Source organism: Triturus cristatus, chromosome 10, assembly GCF_964204655.1.
Source record: "Triturus cristatus chromosome 10, aTriCri1.1, whole genome shotgun sequence".
Classification (NCBI taxonomy): Eukaryota; Metazoa; Chordata; class Amphibia; order Caudata; family Salamandridae; genus Triturus; species Triturus cristatus.
Window position 1 is genome coordinate 751,769,547 of NC_140593.1, and position 25,713 is coordinate 751,795,259.

Genomic DNA, 25,713 nt, shown 5'->3' on the forward strand with positions numbered 1-25,713 from the left:
ATAGCGGAGATGTTTGGTAGGTTTGAGGAAGTTTGTATGGTTGTTGAGGTACGTGGGATCAAGGGTGTGCAAGACTTTGTACCGGGAAGCTAAAGGTAGACAGCCCAGAACTGCCTGGAAGGCTGATTTTATATTTGGGAAAAAGTCATGATGTTATCAGTCTGTAGCCGTGATAGAAAGACATGAGTCCATATGTTCCTCTCAATCTTAGAGGCTTGAGAATGCTGATTCAATATTGATTCTCAAATCTATAGTGAGTAAAATATCCTCATCATTTTGATGTAACATGAGAGAAAACTCATGAGAATTATTTCACCGTTTTAATCAAATTATCTCTCTATGCTGATACTAGAACACTATCCAACAATAAAGTACATGCCTATGAAAATTAAAGGCCCACTATCAAAACTCGTGCTGAATATAAAACATACCATACAATAATAGTCCTGAATGCAGAGAAATAGGCAACAGTTCTAAACAGAAAGCAACCTATCAGACTCTTTAAAGGAGTGATGAGCATCGGTACAATCAATCAATACAAAATATATGGTCCTTGTTATTTTCCATATGGGCAATCTTTGCTTCTCTTCTGAGTTCTATCTTTATTCGGGGAGGGCTTTATCATGATATTCTTAAAGGCCTCAATACTTCATGCTAAAAGATATTCTCATATGCGAAACTTCCACTCCTCCAGAATATCTGTGAAGACCAAAATTGTTTTGGTTTTCTGTACCCGCTTAAAACGAAATATAGGTGTGGTGTGAGGGTAGGAATGTTCCATAGTTGCTCTTGACAAACCATCTCAGGAATAAGGAGGTGCTGAAATATTTCTCATGCTGTCTTCTGTGTACATCTCAGTATCTTAAAACTGATTATCTTAAATGATTTGGGACTGGTGGATCTAGTTCCTCAGTTCACCGGCGCCAAATCGAGACATGGCCCTTGTAATGGTTTTACAGATTAACATAGACTAAGTAGTGTTGCTGCCCAGTACCAATTCCTGAAGTTAGAGAATGCCCAGCTTCTCTCAAAGGGCCTTATGTAGGTAAATTACATTTACCGATTCTTAAATACCGAATTTTACCGATTCGGTATTTATGAATCGGTAAATGTAATGTAGGTAAAAAAATACCGATTCGGTAAGTGTCGGTATTTTAGAATCGGTATTTACCGATTCGGTAATGGTAACCTGTATCTCATTGATTCCTATGGGCCAGGAGGCCCATAGGAATCAATGGGAAGCCAGTTACCATTACCGAATCGGTAAATACCGAATCGGTAATGGGGAGAGCTCAATCAAGGGTGGCAGGGTGTCACATTGACACCCTGTTGCACCCCTGATTCCTGCATGTGTGCACATGTGGCACACATACATGCCCCGAGGGCATGTGTGTCTGCCACATTGCACACATCTAAGGGCCAAATAATGCTTTTACTAAGACATTCGTCATTTACCACCAACTTTCAGTTGGTGGTAAATAACGAATCCCCACACCCACCACACACTCCCCCTACATCTCATTTCTGTATTCGGTATTTACCGAATCGGTAAAATTACTGATTCAGTAATTTTACCGATTCGGTAAATTACCGAATACAGAAATGATCCCCCTACATCTCAAAAGCCTAAATACCGGTCGGTAACGGTATATTTACCGAAAATCGGCCGTTACCGACCGGTATTGGGCTACCTGCATATGGCCCTTAATGTAGTTTGGCACAGCTTTTCCATGATATTCTAGAATGTTAAATACTGACGTAACCGTAACAAAAACATTAGCAGAACGTCTGTTGCGATGACATGAATGCAGAGAGCAGTTTTATTACCACCATCATTTCATGACTATCCTTCACATTATCCCGTAATACATTTTCCTTAGCTACTTTATTCCCAATTCACTTTAGTTGTTAATTATAAATAGCCTTGAAAAGATCTTTTTAATGTTGTTATTACTTGTTGGGACGGAACAGGTCCATGAAATGCTAATGGACACACACCCCTGCTCAGAGTGCCCACCTGTAATGATGTCTGGATTTCTAATGATTTTTGTTGTCATAGGCAAACACAAATCATACATGTTGTGCCATGACATGGGCCTGTCTCACAGATTGTGGTCTTCTTGTCCTGGAGGGACACCCAAAGCGCTAACCTCATGGTGGTAAAAGGCTTCTGCCTTTACCATGAGTTAAGGCGCATGAGCGCTGTGGTGGCAGCAGACTGTGTAGTGATCAGTAGTAGGGAACAAGTCCTCTTTAACTGTGTCACTGGAGTGAGGCCCACAGGCTCGGTCCACTCATTAAAATTTCCGCTGCTGTGTGCTTAACTCAGCCTTGGAAAATAACGGTTTGGTATGTAGGGCTGCGCATTACATGTGTGATGTGCATGTGCTGGGTGTATATGTGGCTGTGATTGGTACAAAACAAGGATACTGCAGTTCTATGCAGTGCGTGTATGCTGTCTGCATGTGCTGGGTGTATGTGTGTCTGTGAATGGTACAATACATGAAGAATGTAGTGCTGTGCAGTACTTGTATGTTATATGCATGTGCTGGATTTATTTGTGCCTACGAGTTGTACAATATATGGCCGACTCTGGGTTCCATTTCGGGAGACCCAGGGCTGCACAGTGAAACATGGAGAGTGAAGGTAGAGGAAATCGCCCAGATGGATTTGTGTATTGCTGCATTCATGTAAGCTGTGCGGGCCACACTAGAAAGACATCATAAGGAAGGGACCTGGGGGTATATATCAGGAAGGAGATGGGGCTGATAAGTCAATCATAAAGAGTAGCACTAAGGCCCGGGCTCATCTTTTGATATACATATCACTGTGGCTGACATCCAAGTGTAAACTCCTAGTCACTCCCTTGGCCTATTTTGTGGGGCTATCAGCTTTGGAGGTACTTCTGCTGTGACAGACTGCTTTCTGGAAGAAGAGAGGGCAGAGGAGTGGGCCCTTGAAGATGAAGCAGACCTCCAACATACTCTATATCACATTTGGTGTCTGGAAATGGACTACAAGAAGGGGAGCAGCTTGACATCCCAAAAATGGTCAACTGTCAAGTAGCCAGTTAGGTTATGTGAGGGGGAGACGTTCTGCAATACTTCTGCCTAAAAACCGGAATGGAGACCAAGGCCTTCTAGTCTTGCAGCTGGGTTTGGAGAAATCACCCAGGAAATCCAAGATCACCGTCCCTGGAGCCTGGAGCACCAGCGCCTGTCTGCTTGACGAGACCAGTGTGCCCTGAGAAAGAGGCTAGTTATAGATGGAGCAAGGTCCAGTGGTAAATCATATTGATTGGAGTCTCCTAGGTCCTTGTCTGTGTGCAGAGAAAGTCGCCATCCCTCATATGCCAGACGAGGGCTGCCGTAAAGTGAGTCGTTGTTGTCGCTGTGCTGGATGGGTCATCGCCCGTGTTCAGTGTGGAACCGGCTACCGCTGTATGCCAGGAGGGGCTGAAGGGGAAGACATTGTTGCATTCAGAGTGCTGTAGCTTGTGTGCGGTTGGAAGCCGGCTACCTCCTATGCCAGAACCACTGCCATGAAAATATTGCCATTTTGAGTGTGTGGTGGTGAGCTGGTGACCTCGCATGCCAGGAGGGGCTGCTGTGAGGACATCTGCTGTGCTGATCGGGTCAGATCCTGTGTGCAGCAGAGAGTCGGTGACTCCGTATGCCAGAAGGGGGCCACTTGGACCAAGCAACAAGTGTGTCCTGGTCAGGATCATCACCGGAGGAGAGAGGCTGTCATGGGAACCCCTTCCAACCTACAGAGCCACTCACCGTGGGAATGATCACAAATAATTTATCCAGCTTGGAGGAGCCACAAAGAACCACCACTGCGGTTGCATGACCCAGTGTGAGGAACTTGAGGACTGCCGAGCGCTGCCTGCTAAAGCTGCATGCTGGGAACTTAATGGAGACTGCTGCAGCAGCTCCAGCCTCCACAGAGGGGTGTGCTCAGCGAATCCAGTCACTCTGATCCGGCAGGTAAGACTGATTTCGGGCCAATGGATCGCGGGGGAACTTGCTTGCCAGATAGCGCTGCAAGGCAGAAACACGTTTGACTTTAGACAGAGTTGGAGTGGATGGAGCTCCTGAGACTCAGACTACCAGTGGGGCTTCACCTGAATGCCCCCTATAATGAATGGGGAATAATAATATCACTAAGCAAGGAGTGAGTGAGGCTCAGGGAGCAGCCTACAGAAACACGAGCGTCCTGACCTTAGCGGAATGTGAAAGTAGTTTGGGAATGTGGTATTTCTCTTTGTGTTTGTACTTCTTTTTACATAAATGTAAGTATTCGACTGGACAAATGTATTGCTGCTGCAGCACGTATTTTGAGTTTTGAGCCTGTGTTTACTCCCTGTATCCACCTTCCCATTATAATTCCTAAATGCTTAATCTGATTCAGTATTATCTATATCTGATTGTTCCATCCCAACATTGACATTGCTTCAAGATTCATTTTGTAAACTGAAAATACTGTAAAATGCTTATTGATATACTTAAATGCATTGGTAATCTCTTGTAAAAAATTAAATGATTATTTGTGTAAATGGTACGATTCGTTGAGAGCCTCCTGTAACTGTAGCAGTAGCCCAATAGCAGGCCATTCTCCCTAGTCAGTAGAGCCAAGTCCTGCACAAACAAAGCAAACCGACATTGTGGCAGCAGCATTCCTTGTCATTTGGATTCCCATCAGTCAAGCAGAGGTTTAAACTTGCGATTCCTTATATTGACTAATAGTCGCCAATAGTTTATTTTAAAGGGAGAGCTGGTCGGAGGCAGGGCATTTTCTTATGTCAACAGCTAGAAACTCCCTGCTTCACACAGCAGAGCTTTTACCTAAACTTGAATATCCTTGAACAAAATTTGTTCTCTCCCTAGGCTGTGCAGAGGCTATGTTTTTTAGACCTGTCATATATTGAGTTAATAAATATAAATGTTTTTTCCGCTCATTTCTTGGTCAATAAGATTATTGGGTTGCACGCTCGATACCTCCCTCTTGCTAGACATACAAATCCACCTGCTTAAAAAGATTAAGCATTTACAATCGACCACCCACCTTAGAACTGCATCCCAAGCCATTGTCTTCTCACTGCCTGATTTTGCAAATACCTGATTTTGCAAATACCTGTTTCGCAGGATTACCACAATCTAAACTTGGCCCACTGAAAGTGGTAGGCCATTTCAGCGATATACAGTTATCGTTTACAAAAAGTGAGATCACTTCTCACCAGCACTCCAAGACACACACTGTTTAAATATTGAAGCAAAACTTAGCTTCAAGATTGATTCCTTGGCTTATAAAGGCGTTCAATTAAGAAATCCTTCCTGTATAACAGATTAGCTTGTCCAGGCCTGGCTTTATGGCAGTGCGACTGGCGAGGCCCCACTGGGCGCTGACTGGTGGAGGGGGGCGCAGTGACCTCAGGGGGGCGCTGTGCTTAGCAATATCTTATAATAGGAGAGATGAGGGCACTTTTTCAGGTGGTAGTGAGAAAATCCAAGGAGGGGGTCATGGGACGTGGGGGCGCCAAAGTGATTGTCATGTCGCACTGGGCGCCACCAGCGATAAAGCAGGCCCTGAGCTTGTCATCTCGGAAGGGCAAAGAGAACTCCGATGCAAAAACTCACTTGACCTGTAAGTCCCGAACTTTGTCCTCCTTTGCCCAAATTCAAATCTTCACTGATGTCAGCTTCACTTTTGAACTCTTCTTTGGGCTATTTGAGAACTCACCCTACTCTTTGGTGTCTCCAGTGACTCCTAAAAATGCACCTCTTCTTACTATTTCTGCACTGAGTTGAAATGCCAAGTACAACCACAAACTTTATGGTCAGCTATGTTTGGTAGTCCAAAGTGTTAGAATTGTATTATTGTCATTACGAGGCTTTTCTATTAGTGTCTTCTGTATTATTATATAAAGCATGACAGTATGTTAAACTGCAGTTGCAGTATACAACACCAATAAGTAAATACATAGCCTCTGCAACTTTTCAGTTGGGTGTGGCTACCAGCATTCATTTTCTCTGAAAGAGAAATATTGGTATATCTGGAATGGTCAGTCATTTTACTACTCAGCACAGACAAGGGTTGGTCTCTGATCCACCCTTCAATAAAAGCCAGGGTGCTACTGTAGCTCACATGACATGGCCCGATGATAATGTAACCACTCATAATAACATATTGATGTCCATAGTTGAAAATGTTAGCTGTTAAAATCTTGCATGTGCATTATAAAAATTCACAAACACTCAAATGCATATGAAATAATAGCATATAAAATTATCAGGGTACCAATAAGAATAAATATATGCAGCCAAATAAGCCCAACCAAGGGCCAGAGCGTTTGCAGAAAGCTTCATAGAGAAGTGGAAGAAAACCATTACTAGTTAAATCGAATTGTATGACTAAAAAAATCAAGTAAAGAAGTAACAAAAAGTATAATTGATAAATAGAAAGCCAAAAGCCAAAATGCAATTCAATGCAAGTCAATAACACTATATCATTCTGTGTGCGACTACAACACTAAAGTATTGAACAGCATATGAAACGAGCATTGGCATAGCCAATAGGTCTCGCCTGTGGGACCTTATAAGTGTTTAGCCATGCAACAGTTGCATAACTGAACACTTCTAAGGTCCCAAAAGCGAGACCTATTGGCTATGCCAAGCGGCCCTGCGACGGCGAAAGGGAAAGTGATCGCGATCAAACATCAAAGCGGCCGTGCGGCCGCGAAAGTGAAAGTAATCGCGGTAATAGTGGCGCGCGTGCCTGCGCACATGCACTGTAGCTCTAGGCTGGCCTGGTAGCACTTTTTGGAGCCCTCTCAATAAGTCTCGCCAGACCAGCGCATGCGCTGGGTCAGGCGAGACCTAAAAAGCAGTTAAGTACTTTCCAGTCGCTGAGATGTCACATCCCTCTTCCCGCAGGCCTCCATTCACAGGCGCCTTTCTCCAGAGTTTTGCATTCAGAACACTGCTCGCACTATCCGTTTATCAGCAAGCCCCCGGCCCAGCCCCCTCAGTATAGGAGCACTGGACATAGCAACAACAATAAAATGCTCCCATTTGTCAGGTAGAGGGAAAATGATAAATAAACAGGGATGGTGTCAGGATCACTTACTCCCCGTGCACCGAAAACCAAAAACTTCACCTTACCTCGTGTAAGGTAACTGGCTCTTTTGTAAAGCGCTCCAATACCTTCGGGACAGTTGAGTTCACGCTCTTTAAAAATGTCCCAAAATTATTCTGGCCTTCTGTAATGTAACTGGCGCTCATGTAAAGCGCTCTAACACCTTCGTGTCACTCCAGTTCATATTCTATAACAAAAAATGTCCCACAGCCCCTGGGGAGCGGCTGTGAATGTGCCTTGAAATCAGAGGTCTGAGAGGAGGAGGGCGACAGGAAGAGGCTGCGGGGCGGGCATGAAGCAACGCGAGAGGAGGGAGGGATGAATGCTGCTCTCACTTGTCAGGTAAGGGGAAATAACAATAATAATAAACAGGGGCATCACTTATTCTCCATTTTATTTTACTGAGCCACCTTTTTCTTCATTGTCACATAGGAGAGCACCTCTAAATATGTGAGTTCAGCATGTGTGCTGTACAGAGTACTATTTAATAGACTAAACGTTTGCTCCATGTATAACAAGAATCTGGTCCAATATATAGGGTCACGTGGCCTCTGACTTGCCTCTTAGTTCACTTAATAGTATTGACATCACGGCAGTGGCTGTTTCTCAATTTATGTTTAAAAACTCTTCCTTGTAATAAATACCGTCAATGCAGTGATGTTATATGATATGATAAGAGAAAACGCTGCTGTGCGTTAAAGACATAAGCTTGTTTAAAACTTTGAAGAGACAATGTCATATTCGAACATGATCTTTGCTGACTAATTTACATTCCAAATATTTGCAAGGCTCGGCTTGTGCAAGCGCTCTCCACGGTTGTGCACGATCTCAGTATTCCTACTCAATCCTGGACAGAGCACTGAGGCATGCACGCAAGGATTGGCAATACGTTTTGGGCTGTATATCCTGCCTTTTAATCAGCCGAAGAAAAGAAAGCACAGTTTATCTTTGCCCGAAAAAACTAAAGTGTGAGCTGCAATCTGATTGACTGATTGCATCTCAGGCTCTACAGTCTGAGCCCGCTTTGCAATCAGCCAATCAGAACTAGTGGTTCTGGAACAGTTTTCAGAGTGGGGGGGTTCTGCCATCAATGTTGCATCTTTGAAGTCAGGTATAATGAATAATCCAAGCGTCACTTAAATGCCAAGTATAGCAAATGAGCCTCCGCCATACAGCAGGAGAGTGGTAAGGATGTGGTATGTAGCTTGAGTGCACTTTGGGGCTCACTGTCACAAGGGTATGATGTGGTACAAGCATGATGTGGGAGTGGATTTACAGACAGCACATTGTCCATTGAAATGGACACAAATGTTCTCACTGACATGCAGTTTTACTGATAAAACTACATAGCATGCATCCGATAATGTGTGAAAATCCAGTTCAGAAAATATTTATCATTTTCACACCATCAAGAAAAGTATTATGCTTTGTTTTGATCCTATTAAATTCTTGGTTTCCTTCAAACTTCAGACTTACAAAAAAGTGCTTTCCAGACTGCTGATATATTTTGAAATATTTGTTTAGCTTGTTTATAAGGTATGTTTATGTTGCATTTTAGAAAAGGCCTTTCATCCTACAGCCTTTCCTTTCACTCTTCATATACCCCAGCATGATTTATTTTTTATATTGATTTTGCATCATACATGTAGTATGGATCATACATTTGTCTTTAGGTTACATATACAGAAACAACATGATTTAATAGGTATCAGTTCAGTGTCCAGCATGTCTCGACATGTTGTAGTCAGCATTATCCTTAGTCAGGGCCTTAAGTCAACTATTTACCACCCTGGTCAATTTGGGCGCCCTTCAACACTGATTGTCACCCTACATGCCTCTAAAATTCCTCCAAGGTCCCCATACTATTTCCCACTCTTTTGGATACCCTCGCCCTTTGTATGCCACTCGTTCTGCGTTTTGGCACCAATCCATGTCTGACATCCATTCCCGTAATGATGGAGGTTCTGGCTTTCCCCATGCCCTGGCAATATTCCTCTTTGCTACCCCTAGTGCTAGGGAGACCCATATACGGTGTTACTTGGGTCTAGGCTCGTCCCCGGACATATTCAGGAGTATTTCTTTTGGATTCATTAGGGCCGTTTCGGATAGGACTTGGGCCAGTACCCTGTGATTCGTTCCCAGAATGACTGATTAGGCGGACATTCCCATAGTATATGTAAAAAGGTGGCGTCCTGGCCGTCCAGCATGATTGTTAGACAGTTCACTTTACAAATTCCTCTGACTTTGCAGTCAAAGAAAGAAAAAGAAAAACAAGAATCAGGTGATGTTAGCTTTTCTCTGCAGGCTACCTTGAATAGGACACCGAAATTGCATTATTTTTAAATAACAATTGGCACTGAACATGCGCTCGACTTAGAGTAGCTCTTTTGCGATATTTTAATTCGTCTGGCTTATTTTAACCATTTGTTCACCGCGGGCACCTAACATCCTCAGGCTACTCTCTGGTCCACCACGGTCCTTCTAGGGGGCCGATTGCGTGGAGAGTGGAGGCCTGTTGGAGGTCGGCTGGCACGTTGACAACCATCATCTTTGACCGGTTTACGCTCTAGTCGTCACCTATAACACCTTGCACAGGGCTTTGGCCTACTCACATAAAACAGGCCCCAGCACGGATGCACAGTCCAATTGAATAGGACACAGAAATTGCATTATTTTTAAGTAACAATTGGCACTGAACACGCGCTCGACTTAGAGCAGCTCTTTTGCGATATTTTAATTCGTCTGGCTTATTTTAACCATTTGCTCACCGCAAGCACCTAACATCCTCAGGCTACTCTCCGGTCCACCACGGTCCTTCTAGGGGGCCGATTGCGTGGAGAGGGGCAGCCCTGCTGGAGGTCGGCTGGCATGTTGACGGCTGCTATCTTTGAGCGGTTTACGTTGTAGCCGCACAAGGATGCCTCCCCGTCTCTCGCAATTGCATTTCCAGAAGAATACAGAGCCATAAGCCTGGATAGATTGAGTAAAAAAGGAGAAGGAATAGCCATCACGACTCGCACTCCCCTAAGCATCAAACTTTTGATTCCACTCATAGCTTGGAAATGATGGTGTTCAGGTTGAAGATAGCCCACATGTCAAACTGGATGGGAGCGCTGGTCTATCGACCACCCAGCGACAAAAAAGATTTTAGCTCATCACTTCTGGGAGGCCTAGCCCCCTTCACTCTTCAAGCAGATAACTTTCTACTAGTAGGAGATTTTAATCACCACTTTGACATCCCTTCAGACCCAGACTCTAGCCGTCTGACGGCGGCCATGGAATCTCTCGGTCTCTTCCCAAAAGTGTTTAGCCCTATGCATATAGCGGGGCATACATTGGATGCAATATACAATTTTCTCCAATATACCAAACATAATAGTGGAACCCCCCATACCTTTGACTTGGACAGACCATTTTGCCTTAAAATTATCCTTGAAAACTCCAAATGATGGTGATAAATGTCAGGTTGCTCTGAAACCTTCAAGACCCTGGAGGAAGGTGACTCTCGCCTCGTTCACACCCTCCTTCAACCCACCAGCCACACTGGACTGTATGGATAGCAAGTCAGCTTTAGTAGCTCGGAGGACTCACTTGCAAAGGTCTTTGACACTAATGCCCCACAAAAAGTAGGTAAGACTCAGGAAAAAAATGCCCCAGCACCTTGGTACACCGAAACCCTCAAGAAAAAAAATGGGAAAGGAAAGGGAGAAAATCTAAGCTGGAAGAAGATAAACTAGTCCATAAAACCGACTTCAGGGTATATCTAAAAAATTGTAACACTGCTAGAAGATTCCACCTAGGGGACAGAATCAGTGAAGCGAAAAACTCCTCAAAATAGGTGTTTAAGATTTAAATGAATTTACTAATCCTATGGTAAACAGTCTACCTACTCCTTCAACTCAAAAACTATGTGATAATCTTGCAGATCATTTCCAACAAAAGCCACAATCTATAGCTCATTCAGTAATAAGGAGGTATAGAGTCCGGTAGCTGTCAATAGAGACATTCTAGATCCTACCCCTTTTTTACTGGAATCTTTTAAGACAATTACCCCTGACCAAGTACAGGTCCTACTAAATAAAATAAAATCAGGCTCCTATCTGGACCTGGCCACCCATATATTATCTCATCTTTGGCCTCGGTCCTAACAGCACCCATTACAGATATCTGTAACCTCTCCTTAACAACAGTCACTCTCCCTTGGAAGTGGAAGACAGCCCGAATCAGACCACTACTGAAAAAACCCTCGGCAAACCCACAGGACCTGCAGAACTATCAACCTATATCATTACTTCCTTTCTTCTCCAAAATGATTGAAGCACTAGTCAATAATCAACTGACTGAGTATCTAGAACTGAATAACTTACTAGACTCTTCTCAGTCAGGTTTCTGTGCGTTACACAGCACAGAATCAGCACTAACCATGTTGATCCTTCTAGATTTGTCAGCAGCGTTTGACACCCTCTCCCTTCAAATCCTGGTTCAAAGACTGAAGGATTTAGGTGTTGGCGGAAAAGCGCTAAAATGTTTCAAAAATGTTCTCTCTGAAAGAACACATGTATTGCAGCTGGACTCGTTTACATCACAGTCCATGATCCTTGGCAAAGGGGTACCTCAGGAATCTATTCTTAGTCCCACTCTTTTTAACATCTATGTGTCCTCCTTGGCTAAGATTATTAGATCATGTGGCTTTGAGACCAACTTGTATGCCGATGACACACAATTGATGATTACAATTGATCCTGACCCTTTGATCACTAAGGATAAATGTAAAAACTGCATGTTTAAAACGGCAGCGTGGATGACAGCAAACTTTTTGCAGCTCAATACTAATAAAACAGAGATTCTTCTATTCAGAAAGGCAGATGAGATATGGTCTGCGGATTGGTGGCCTCCAGAACTGGGAACATCTCCAATTCCCCAGAAATGGGGGAAAAATCTGGGAGTTATACTGGATGACAACCTATCTATGGACGAACATGTGAAAAGCATTTCGGGTACATGTTCTGGCCTGATGCGAATGCTCAAGAGGGTGTTCCAGTGGATACCTCTCTCAGCCATAAAAGCTCTAATTCAGGCACTACTAGTGAGCTGATTAGAATATGGTAACTCCCTACTGGTAGGGATAAGAGAAGTACTTCTCTCAAGGCTCCAGGTGGTGCAAAACACAGCAACTCCCCTTGCTCTAAATCGCCCCCCACGATCGCCATGTTAACCCCTTCTGCGCCTGCTCCACTGGTTGCCCATAAAAAAACGAGCGGTGTTTAAGCACCTATGTATGGTCTTAAAAACACTGCAGGGCAAGGGACCAGTTTGTCTAAAAAATACATTAAAACCTTACATCCCCACCCGCCAACTCACATCTAGCTCTTTTTCCTACCTGCCCCCCCCCATCATTGGAACAAACTGCTGTTTTACATTTGCTCCTGCTCTACCCTCACTCAGTTCAGAATACTCCTCAAAACCTGGCTATTCAATCTCTATTGGGTTTAAGCCCAAGATGTTCACTGTAGGTTACATATTTGGTCACTAAATAATGAAGAATAGTTGCTGCCCTTGTCAATGATTCATCATCTGCGTGTGACAGGAGGGCTTTCCAATCATAGTGGGTGGTCTGAAAAGACCCTTCTCTAAATCATTGATGTATAAAGAAAATGATAAGGGCCAGCACACATCCTTAGCAAAGCCTCTTTTCTGATTTAAAATCTGTGGTAGATGACTTGATACTATAACCAGCCGTTCTTCAACTCCTTCATCAATAAGTATGTGCCATCATTTTGACCTGTCAGCAAGGTCTCACACAGTCAACAAGTCCATAAGTAAGATGGATATCATCGTTTTTTACCTGAATTTATTTCCCGATTAATAGGTAAGGACTCAGGCACTGCTTTTTAGTTTCCCAAACCTTGTCAGATGCTTAGCTGTTCCTTCACGAATGCTCCTACATTTTCTGCCACAGCCTGCAATTTATTTATTATTTTAACTCAGGAGTCCAATAGAGAAATAGGTGATAGCATGTGGTTGAAGCCCAGTTTCCCAGCTTAACTATAGGGATAATAATAGAACCATTGTTCTGGAAGACATTACATTAGGCAAAAGGGGGCTCTTTGGAGGTGAATTGTGCATCAACAGCTATCCTATCTGGGCCAGGACTTTTGTTTGAGAGGCATTTTTCATTTGACTTCAGTTCCTTCCATTAACAATTTTGAACTTTCTCTAAAATCCTGGAATCCGAGTCATTTAAACTTCCCTGTGCCTTGCTGCCACACAAATTACTTTATTCAATATACACAATATTTTCAGATATGCCAACATCCATGGTGCAGTCCTATGTTCTCCTTGCAATTATGTTTCAAAAAGGCCTGCAATCCTGTGCTTTACAAGCCTTCACTCAGCACCTCACTAAGTTACCTTCTCCAGTCAGATAGCCTTCCTATAGTCCGCTCTTTTACTAATTATAATCTCTGGTTTACTTAGGTTGGCCTTAATAAAATACCATAATTCCAGTCTAGGTTTCCTGCATTTGCCTCATACCAGTAGTCCAAATTCTTCTCGGGGTTAACACCCCCTTTACCTTTAAGTAGGCTAGCAAATTCCTTTTTGTACCTTCTTATTTTCTTCTAAGATTTCCACATCAATCAGGTCATGGCCTAACAATCAAGTCTGGAAGTGAGATTCTGTGTTTATTTAAGAAATTGGTCTGCATGTTCCTCGTTGGTCTGGTGGTTTATTTGGCATAGGTACAACACTAATGACAGCTTCCTCCAGCTCCTGGGGCAGTCTTCTCTTATCTCTCTCTGCAGTAAATATTGTTAACAAAAGTGGGGCCAACATGCCTGTATAACATTTAAGAAATCCTAAAGGAAGTTATTTAGGGCTGGGGTTGTTCATGATTATAATGATTTTATTGGTTTTCAGAGCTTTTTGGTTGTACTAGCTCTGTTAAGTCATCCATTTTCTTCGTCTGATAGGTTGGCTACTGGGTAGCCAGCTAAAAAGTCGTGTATTGGGTTAAAATAGTCTGTTGTGGACTATAAATGTTTTTACAGTAATTTGCAAACACATAGGCATTGTCTTTGTAATCTTTTACAAGTCTTCTACCTACTGCCCAGCATCATCTTGAGGCCAGGAAAGGGCCCAAAGTGGGCTTCTAGCTAGTACAGTATTTTCTGAGCTTTGTCGCCCTGTTTATAGACCCTCCACTGGGATGCTGCCACATATGTCTGGCCTCATTCATCAGGGTTTTTGGTAATGTAACATGGATGTTTCCAACTGTAATTTTATCTTACTACTCTCATTTGCATGGTATTGGGTCTCTGATTTCAGGACGTCTGCTTCTAGATGTTTGAGCTCCTTCCATTTGTCCTATTTGATTTTCGATATGTAACTAATTGCTTTGCCTCAAATAAATGGTTTAAAGCTTTCCCACAACATCTTCAGGCATGTGCCATTCTCTCATTGAGATGGAAGTATTTTTCTGTTCCTAATCTGAGGGTTTCTCTAAGCAATGTTTTAGTAAGCAACCACATGCTCATACGCCACATTCCCTGTGTCTATCAAGTGGCTTCCCCGTGGTCATCTCAATTGATGAATTGTCCAGTAGTCCGCTGCCATCAGTCGCATGCTGGTGACACGGATTGCATCTACTTTTGCTGAGAACAGGTAATCTAGCCAGTAAAATGTTCTGTGTGCCCTTCAGAAGAAGGTGTTTACCTCTGTTTTGGTGCTACTGCTGACATACATCACTTTAGGCATACATCCCTAAAACCATACTTCCCACAGAATTGTATTCTTCTTTATAGTTCAGAATCTTCTTAATGAGTGGTCTTGTGGGGCTTCGACAAGAGGGGTAGGGTTTGGGAAGTGGTCTGGTTTCTGGTAGCCAGTGTAATGTTCACCTTTTCAAGATGATGCATGGCAATAGGGTTTCCATTGTGAGCGTGTTACAAGAATTGTTCTGTTTTATACCTTTTACTCCTTCTTGGAAACCCCATGAACCACTTATGCATCTTGAACCTGGTCCTCCAAGGATTGCATTGTGGTGGCCAAGTGGATTATCAGGATCTGTAGCTGTTGGACCATGTTCTCCAGGTCGGAGATGCAACTTTCTGGCTCCGTAATCCTTTCCATTGCCTTCCTAAGGTCCTTTCGAAGCAGGATAACATCCAGGCCTACTTTATCTTCTTCGTTTCCAGTGCTTGCTGAGAACCTTTTATTCCCTATTGGATTATTGATGTGTAGGAGGAAGGCCCCAGTTGACCTTCTTCAGGATAATTTGGGCTTGTTACTGTTTCTCCAAATGTTGTGCATGTGTACATATTGATTTTTGCTTGATGCTTTAATAATTATATACATATATACGTGACCAAGCAGTAACCTGGAAAAGTTTTCTCATTAAATTCATCACAGCTTTTATGCATACATTTAAGTAAGATGCACTTTGATATGCAGTAACTGCACCAATTGAATTGGCTGCATATAACATTAAAGCAGTTACAATACATCACTATTTAATGCAGCCTCTGGAACACAATAATAAACATAGGTATGACAATCAAATGATAAAGCAAAACTGCAAGTTGGTAGATTTTTACAACAAATGACAAGACGTACTGCAATCCTAAGAAAGTACTGCTTCTGGAGGAAACCATTGTATTCCTACCGATTATTTACTACAATAACACCATTAAAAGGACAGTCAGTATTTCAAATGTTATCAAATGAAGCATTGGAAACATTAACTTATGGCCATATTTGATTTCTCATGATTTTACAGAAAATATGTGCCAATCCAAGTGCATGGAATAATGCAACAGCTACCCGAATAGGAAAAGTTAGTTCCTTTGTATTAATGTCTCATTCATTGTTACAAAATACATCAAGAGCTGATGTTATGGAAACTGTTATTGTCCACAGCAAAAATGCAGTTTTCTTAATGTCAACCAATGCAGATTGCATGGTGTTTAATAAAGAATTGTTAAAAGACCAAGATGATCCTATTATTCAGTTACTCACCATCAATAGACTGTATTTTAAAGTTTCACTTGCTCCACTGGGAAAATAGGCTGCCAGAAACTAAAAACATTGGATACGTCAGTCTCACAAGCAACAGTTTTACAAAGTGACTAAAAAGTTTCTTTCAAGAGTCGCATAAAGTCTTGAAGAAACCTTAATGCAGAAAGAGGACTTATGAATAGAGGTATGGGACATATTGTAAATTTGATTTAAAACGCAAAAATAAATATTGAGTTATTTTTAATTATTTTCGATAAAATCAAAAAATTCAAACAAAGTCAAATTTGTACTGTTTCTACATTAGAAGAGGACAATTTCATTTGTGTTTTTCCTATACAGTAACAGTTTATACATCTCAAAGACTTAGGACCTGATTCACTAAATGAACTTTGTGTTCATTTTGTAGTACTACAAAACACACTACAAAATGTACATTTTACCTATGTGATGTTTTTCCCTCTAGCTGCAAAGTCTCTGCAGATGTAAATATAGGTTTTATTAGTAAATATTGGAAGGAAACAGGGGAGTGGGCTGGAAATAGGACAGACTTACTCCTAAAAGGGATGGGATTAGAGAGGAGTAAGAGGGGTTTGATAGGGCCAAGGACGAGGCTGTCACCCACCCACACAAGAGTAAGCTAATTGCTTTACTCTGTGGGTAGAGACATGCTTTACTGTGTGGGTAGAGACATGTAACATACAGTGTTGTAGTACGTTTACACTCAGAATTTCGGATTACAAAAACCCAAACTTTTCTCCAAAGTGTAAATTATGAGTTATGTAACTTTACCTACAGTTTGCAAATTGAAAGGATTATTTTAATAAATGTTGATAATTCAAATATGCATGCAAATATAGCATGTACTGAAAGAATATAAATGTTTGAGATCCATTTACACACCAGAATCACAAAAGTGTGATATTCCTAGAAACTAGCAGTACTTCTACAAGCAGAACATTTTCAAAGGAAAATCAACACATACAGTATAAATGCTCTCAAGTATAGCTTAGCTCAATCTTAAAACACAAATGGAATAGAACTAATGTGCCAATGTTATATTAACTTTACCTTTTTACACTTTTGATGTGGTTCCAAAAAAGTTTATTATTACTCATTATAAAGTATGAACTGATGCTTTTTCAAAGATTTTTCAAGATCAACTTAAAAACAAGATAGCATCAGAATCACAAACTTGTGATTTGCTTGACATTCAAAAAATACACACAAAGATGCACATGGATTTTTAAAGGCTATATTTAACATTTAGAAGAAGAAAGTAAATATCCATGAATTATCAACACAGACTAAGCTGCAATCACATGTCAAACATTCCAGCAGGATGTAACATTCCTTCTGAAAAATTAATTCTTGCCTATCCCAAATGAATTGTGTGCATAGCTTTTATAACATTTGTATACAATGCAAACCAAATATAAAATGTAGACAATATGGAACAGTATGTCAAAGTTCTTTAAAAGGGTCCTAACCCAAATAATATACTATATTAATTTTAGTAAGATTTGCTTAGGAGAGCACAAAAATAAACATGCTGATAACAGATTTTAAAGTTAATCTAGTTTCTATTGGAAAGAAAAAGAATACAAATAAGGTGATGATATGCTATACAGGACAGCAGTCAAACTGTGGACATTACACTGCATATGTCATAGGTCCAACTTCATTATGTGAAGTAATTGACAGCATAATAACCAACAAAGATCAGGTACAATAGAATCCGGACAATGGTTGCCTAATGCTACAAAAAAATGGAATATTACCTAAAACCTCAATGTAAAATACAACACTATTTAAAAGGAAATCCCAAAATAAATGAAAATCTTTATTTACATTTACTCTCTACCACGCACATTTGCACACAGAGTAAAACAATATAAAAATACTATTTAGATCAATTCCGAAACAATCAGTACATACACACTACAAATAATATCCCCATTTGGGCCCCCTGGTCAACTAAAGTCATAGGAGCAACCAAATCATTTATAATTTGGGAAATATGTTAAAGCCAGGAGAGGAGCTGTTTTTGTGCCATGTATGAACTTCACCTGTGCCTTTGAAACAGTAACCCATTTAAGGTTGCTCATTGAAAGTATTGGAGTGGAAAAGTCCCTAGTCACCTTGCTTAGACACTTACATTGGGAAACAACAGCTAGGATCAATTACTGGCCAAATGGTAAATGTTCAGATCCCATTAAATCGAAAAGAGGGGAGCGCCAGGAATGCTTACTGGCTCCCTTCCTATGTAACATTCTTTTTACCATTCTATCTCTATTCTGCATTTCTGTTTTGCAGATGATGCTGTCCTTGTTTCAAGGTCTGCTAATGGTTTTTACAGAATGTATGAAGGATCCAAACCTAAACACAAATTTAACAAAGTAATATATAATGAGTGGGCCTACAAACATGAAGGTCATATGCCACTCCATATGGGTTGTTTCCAATGGTAATGGTAATAGTTTTTTGTACCTAGGTATACCTATTGATATGACATTAAGGTGGGGAGAGCTCAGCAACTATAAACAGCTATAGGCTCTGTTTTTTTATTTGCCTTCAAGCTGTGCCAGAAACCAGTTAAAGGGATATTGGAAATTTATAAGAGTAAATGCATTTCTGTTGACATATATGAAGCAGGGGGTTTGGGGTATTCTGATGTTGACATCATACAGAAGGTTGAGAACCACTTTCTTGGAAGACTACTAGCTGTACTTCAAAGTTGCTCCACATACATGTAATTCGGTGGTGAGATGCAACCAATGTTATTGTGTTTTCTGATCTGGGTAAAGCCTGAAACCAGTTTCTCAAGGGCTCTTATCAAAATGGCACCAATCCATTGGTTACATTAAACAGTCCTTTAGCATCTTGGTGGGACCAACCATTTTAACAATCCTTTGTGTGCATAGTTGATACATTAAAATATATTGTTAAATGTTCGTTCTTTAATCATTGAGAGAAAATGTGTTTTAATAAGGATACAAAGAAGCAGACAGCATTGACCCATACAACTTCACTGATCGAATTTGGTGTGGCGTCCTATTTAGTGTTAATGCGGAACCCACAGTACAGATATTATCTTATGTGTTTAAGACTTAATAATTTGCATTTTCTGTTCACATTTACCATGAGTAGTCCTTGGTCTACTAATCTTCTAAAGCGCCCATGCGATAATCTGTCTGCAGAAAGCACTACGCACTTTATGCTAATTTTCAGCTAGTACAGCTCTCAATGAAAATGTTCTATTGCAAACTTTTAATATCAGACAGATTAAAATTGCCATGATTCTTCTACAGCAGCTTGTGAAAAAACAAATGTGTTATGCTATAATCAATTATGTCAGGTGTGCTCTGAAAATAAGAAAATTGTATGGAGTTGATAACTGCACTATAAATGCCTAGAGTGTGATAATTGTTTCATGAATGCTGGCCCTTCTAACCTAAATAGTTTGTTTTTGTGGCTGCTGGTATGTTTTATTCTTTTAATTCAAATTGTCTTACTTTTTTAGATTTCAAATGTAGATATTCATTGTATTGTACTTTTATAGCTGTAGTAGTCGAATACAATTTGATTTGAGCACACACACCAAGGTAATACATAAGAAAGAGTAATAAACAAAAAATCTGCATCTGAAAGGAAAATACATTCAAATACAGTATGGATATCAAAGTCAAACAGGAAATGCATCTACTCTCCTGTGCACACAAATGTGATTAGAGAACAACATAAAACAAAAACAGACCATCAAGTACTTTACAAGGTGTAATAGCAAAAATGTATATATGAACTTCACTTTCAATCTATATAATGGAAGACTTGTAATTAGCTAATCTCTTCAGTGTATAAAAATATGTAGTACTGCATGGGTTTTCTGACAAATGTCTCATTTGAAGTGTGTCCTTTTTCCAAAGATGACCCTATAATTACATCTACTAAACATTTAAAGGAATAATGTACTACTAATAACACGATATACATGGAAATAATAACATTTGTTTATTCCTGATATCACCACCATCTGTTTTGTTATGCAACAGCAATAAAGATTAATATACCTACATTAGATAAGTAATACATTATAAATGTGTTACTTAATAAATGCATGACCCTTAATAACACATTTTAATTATTTGCAGACCACTTATGAAAAAGAACATTTCTTAAAAAAAGAAAATGCATTTCCTAAAAAAATTCAAGTTGAAAGGATGTTGATGTTGCCTAGTACAGTGTTAGTAGCATCGCCGTAAAGAATTAAAGTTAAGAAGTACACAAGTTCAGGTGCCACATTCACTTTATTTCCTAAATCCACCAATCTAAATCAGTCTTAACTCCAATCCCTGTTTTTACTTGATACTGCTTGAAATAAGATGCATTTAAGAGACTGTTTGATTATGTATGTAGCCAGGGTAATGGTGGTGTGATGGATTTACTCAATTCATGATGTGACAGTTTATAGGATTCGTAAATGTTATTTGAAGGGGTGAAATGTTGTCTGTATTGGTTAATTTGGGCATGCATGATGGTGGGTGTTGAACGTATGCTAATATTTGTATGCTGTTGTCTGTTACAATCTTGTTAATACTTGAATCTTGAAATGTGATGGATTTGAGTCAGTTATTGATAATTTTTATGAGTGTGTGAAAGGATACATGGTTGTGTGAATAGGTTCTCTGAGTAACACTTTACATCATTGGCACATGCTGGCTGTGTGTGGACGTATGAGGATGGGTGTGTATTATTGTGTATGTGCGTATGACTTTTGTGGGAGTTTGAATGTATTGAGATAATTGATTAGCTGTATGATGGTGACTGTAAGTATGCAATGGTGGCTGTGTAGCCCTTTCATGGTGGGTGTGCATATATGAATGTGGCTGTGTGGTTGGATGTTAAGGGGTGTTTGAACTTCATAGTGTTGTTTGTGCTCACAAAAAGTATTGTGTGTGTGGTCATACAATATGGTGTTGGGTGGATGACCATGAGATGTGCTGAGTGCACATATGAAGGTTTGTGTGCTTGTATATTATTGTTACATCGCAGTATGATGTTGATTGCGTGGATTGATCCATGATGGTGGTAAGGTTTTTGCGCAAACATACATTGTGTTATGTGCGTGAAATGTGGTAAGATGTAGTGAAGATTGTATGTTAGGGTTAGGAAGGCAACTAAGATTGACTTAGTATGCTGGATATCGACACGAGGTGTAGGTACCACCTAAACTTTAAAATGTGTGAATAGTTTTTGTTTTTATAGTGAAGCGACTATAAACATTTTAGCTAAACTTAAATCCCTTTCAATGTTAGTTTTTATGTAGTATATATATATATATATATATATATATATATATCAGGCTCATACAGTGTGTCATTGCTGCAATATACATCATTAGGGTTATGCTTCATCTTCTCATTTGGGAGGGCTGCTGCCTGCTCCGACCCGTTTGGACTGCTCCTCGCATTCTCGGTCATGATGCTGACCCACCAGCCAGAATGGGACACGCCTCAATTGTTGCTACCTTAACCTGTCCTTGCACACATACTCCGGTGTGAACACGCTGAGAATGAAGAAAGTCGAGAAGCAGGCATGACTTCCTGGGGGTGCTCTACTCTCATCCGACTCAGAGGGTGACGCTGAGGAGGTAAGCCAGATCCGGAGGCCTGAGTTCTCTTTTTGCCCTAAGTGGATACTGACCTCTTCCTTTTTAGGTCTCGCCTGACCCAGCGCATGCGCTGGTCTGGCGAGACTTTTTGTGAGGGCTCAAACAAGTGCTACCACTGTAGCCTAGAGCTACAGTGCATGTGCGCGAACGCGATCACTTTCACTTTCACGCCCGCTTTGATGTTCTCCGTGAGCCATTTTATTTCCAGTTTATTACTTCTATGTAGTAATGGTAGCACCCGTGCGCCGCCATTACTACAGAGCAGTAATAAACAGAAACAAGAATTGGCATAGCCAATAGGTCTCACTTTTGGGACCTTATAAGTGTTTAGTTATGCAACTGTTGCATGGCTAAACACTTATGAGGTCCCAAAAGCGAGACATATTGGCTATGCCAATGCTTGTTTACTCTATTTATGGCATTTCACCTATGCCCTTCGCTACTTCCAGGAGGTTAAACAAAAATGAATGTCCTCCTGTAATGCAACTGGTGCTATGTAAAGCGCTCTGATACCTGATTCGGGTCAAGTTTGCGCTATATAAAACTCTATAAATAAATCTAATGGACGGCCAGAGTGAGTGTGCACACACGCGCACTCTGTGTTTGTTTTTAGAGTTTTATATAGTGCAAACTAAACCCGAGACATCGGGTATCAGAGTGCTTTACATGAGTTTTGTTACAGAAGGACACATTCATTTTTTGTTAGGCACGGCGAGATTAAGTGATTTGCCCAGAATCACAGGATGTTAAGCGTCATTGCCGAGACTCAGTCAGTCAGTCAGTCAGTCAAAATTCCTTTATTCGATAAATTAATATCATAAAAGACACATACAATCCTAACAAACACAATTAAAAACATTGAATAAAACACACAATTCATGCCATGAATCCCGATCATAATATGACCTATTTCATATTCAGATATAAATAATGTAAAAACTACAGTTATAAAATTTGTACGTAAAAAGTTAAAAAATGATCTAGTTTAAAACCTGCAATGGAAAAACAATTTTTTTCCTAATACGCATAGCTGCGACCAGGAAGCTTGCGACGTGAAACATAATTCGTGGGGTACTTAGTTGCAGTAAATATATAAGTGCTGGCCTAACCTGTCTAAAACCCAGCTCCCTCAATATCGGCAGCAAAAACTTCCTCCTGCAATCCTTGTAAAAACTACAGAACATTAAAAAATGTAGAGTGTCCTGTCTTGAACTATTGTCACATTTGCAGGGTTCTGCACGGTCCACAGTGCACCAGGTTTTAAAAAAGCCCAGAGAAAAGTGCACCAAGTTAAACCTAAATCTGATTAGGAGGAACCGGTGGTATGAGGCATTCACAACAATCAGATATGGTTCAGGACCAGGGGAACTGATCAAGGCATAATTGGCTCTAACTGTTGGCTTTGTCATTTCTAGCTCCTCACGTTCTAAGGAAAATAAGGTCTCAAGGGCAGTTTTGGTCATTGCAAGATCCTTCTTCGTGATAGTTTCTGGTGATCGGAAGAGGGCCTCGCGACCTATCTTTTGGAACCCAGATTTTATGTATGCTAACCATGATATTTTATTTACATTATCCAGTTTTAAACAGTTATTCAATATTACATGGTTTTTTTTTTTGTGGTTTATTTATACTTTTGCAATGTCTCACAGAAACAAAAGAACAGCAGTAACAGTATACAGTCTCATAGAAAAATCCGGTATACAGTCTCACAGAAAACATGGCGTTGGCATGGCATATACACCCCTTTCCACAAAGCGGACAATGCATGGAGCAGCAGGGTATCTTCACCAGTGCGCTCGAAGGAACAGACAGCACCCACCTATACTAGCAGGTTAGGGTGAGCCCAGGCAGGGAAACACACAACTCCCCCATAGGTATCCTCAATCAGCAGTATTGCGTAATAAATAGGTCGTGAGCGGAGCCCATATATCCCGTGGCTTAGACTGTACGGGCAGTTCCTCCGCATAACACGTGAGCTGATCTCGGCTATATGTCAGGTCCTGCAACCATAGCTTCACAGTGGGCACCACCCGCCCGCCCCAGCACACCGAGACCCTGCGTTTAGCTAACAGTAACGCTATAGAAACAAATTTCTGATTGTGCGGCTTCACCTTGGCCTCAACACCCAGCAGACATACCTTAGGACCCCAGTCCACCACCTCATCCACCATCAGGCCAAGAACTCCAGTTAGAGAGCTCCAATATGCAGCTATTTTGGGACATGTCCATGCTAAATGAAAAAAATCCGCCCCTGGGGCATCGCAGCGCTTGCAAGTATCTGTTGGGCGAAGCCCATAATGATGCAACTGCGACGGCGTGTAGTAGAGCTGGTGCAGGTATTTATAGTGAACCAACCGCAGGTTCCCATTGGGTGTCAGGCGACCAGTCAAGCGACAACAGCCCAACCAGTCAGCTTCGGAGAGAGGTTCCGGCAGCACCGCATTCCACCTGGTCAGCACGGTTGCCTCAGCCTGGGGCGTCTCCCCTTGAGAGATAGCATATAGTCTAGTGACCAGCCGGGCCTTAGAGGTGGTGGTATATATCAATTGCAGCGCTTCCAGCGTCGGGGGCTCCAGCGGATAGGTAGGGTAGTAATCCCGCATCGCAGCCCGCAACCTAGCATAAGCAAACAGATGCATAGCAGACTCGCCGTCCCGAGCACCCACGCCCTCCAAGGAGATGAACCGGCCATCTGGGAATACATCCCCCATCGTGGTCAGCCCCATAGCCGTAAGACTGCGACGCATACTGGCCTCACCTGTGACGGAAAGGTCCGAGTGATAAAGAAGCGGCATTGCAGGTGCATAGAGCGGCAACTTCTGCGCTCGTAGACCCAGCGCGTGCCAGGCTCTCGCCGTGACCCGCACCGTATCCACTTCCCCTTTCCCGAACACCGTGTAATTATTCACCAGCATCGCCCGCAGAGGTATCGGGCGCACTGCGCCAGCCTCAACTGCAACGTGCGGAATATAAGCCGGATCCTGCTGCCAATAATATGCATACTGCGCTTGCGCACAAAGGTAGTACAGACGGAAGTCAGGTGCAGCAAAACCACTTTGGTCATATGGGAGAGTCAACACCTCCCACCGCAGACGGGGCTTTTTACCACCCCAGGCCAACGTCACCATAAGAGAACGGAGCCTGTCAAAAAAGTGTCTCGGGAGGTGCACCGGTATGTTCAGAAAAAGATACAAAAAGCGCGGGAGGACCACCATTTTCATCAGCGCTATGCGATCAGCAAACGAGAGCGGCAACTTCACCCATCTGTTCACCTGGTCTTCTAGGCGCGAGATCGCCACTCCAAAGTTAGCGCGGATGAGGGCCTGCAGGTCCCTACATAACCAAATACCTAAATATTTCACTGTCTCCGAGCACCATACTAGCGGATAGTCCATGTCAAATGGCCGGGTGCACTCCGTAAGCGGCAGTACAGTGGACTTGGACCAATTAATGCCCAGGCCCGAGAAGCGTTCGAAACGAACATATTCACGTATTAGCTGTGCCAAAAACCTCTCTGGTTCCCGGACATACAACACCATATCGTCCGCATACATGGAGACCGCAAGCGGGCGCTGCAGAAATCGCAACGCCGTCTGGGCATGTCGCTGATGCAGGATGCAAGCCAAGGGTTCCAATACCAGGGCAAATAACAACTGCGATAGCGGGCACCCCTGGATGGGGATGACGTCGGATATCTGCCCGTTAACCCGAACCCGGGCCACAGGATTAGTATATAATAATTTAATCCAATTCGTGAACGCAAAGGGAACTCCCATGCGATGCAGAATCGTGAGCATATAAGACCAAGATATGGTGTCGAACGCCTTCGTGGCGTCAAGTAGCACCGCCACCGCCGGCAGTGTAGGCTCCAGAATATGCATGGTTGCGAAGAT

General features: G+C 41.8%; 1 protein-coding gene across 2 annotated transcripts in view; it reads left to right on the top strand.

Annotated features, from left to right (window-relative positions):
• Positions 1–25,713, top strand: part of AGAP3 (ArfGAP with GTPase domain, ankyrin repeat and PH domain 3) — a 1,862,985-nt gene that overhangs the window by 1,693,312 nt on the left and 143,960 nt on the right. The window lies entirely within an intron of this gene.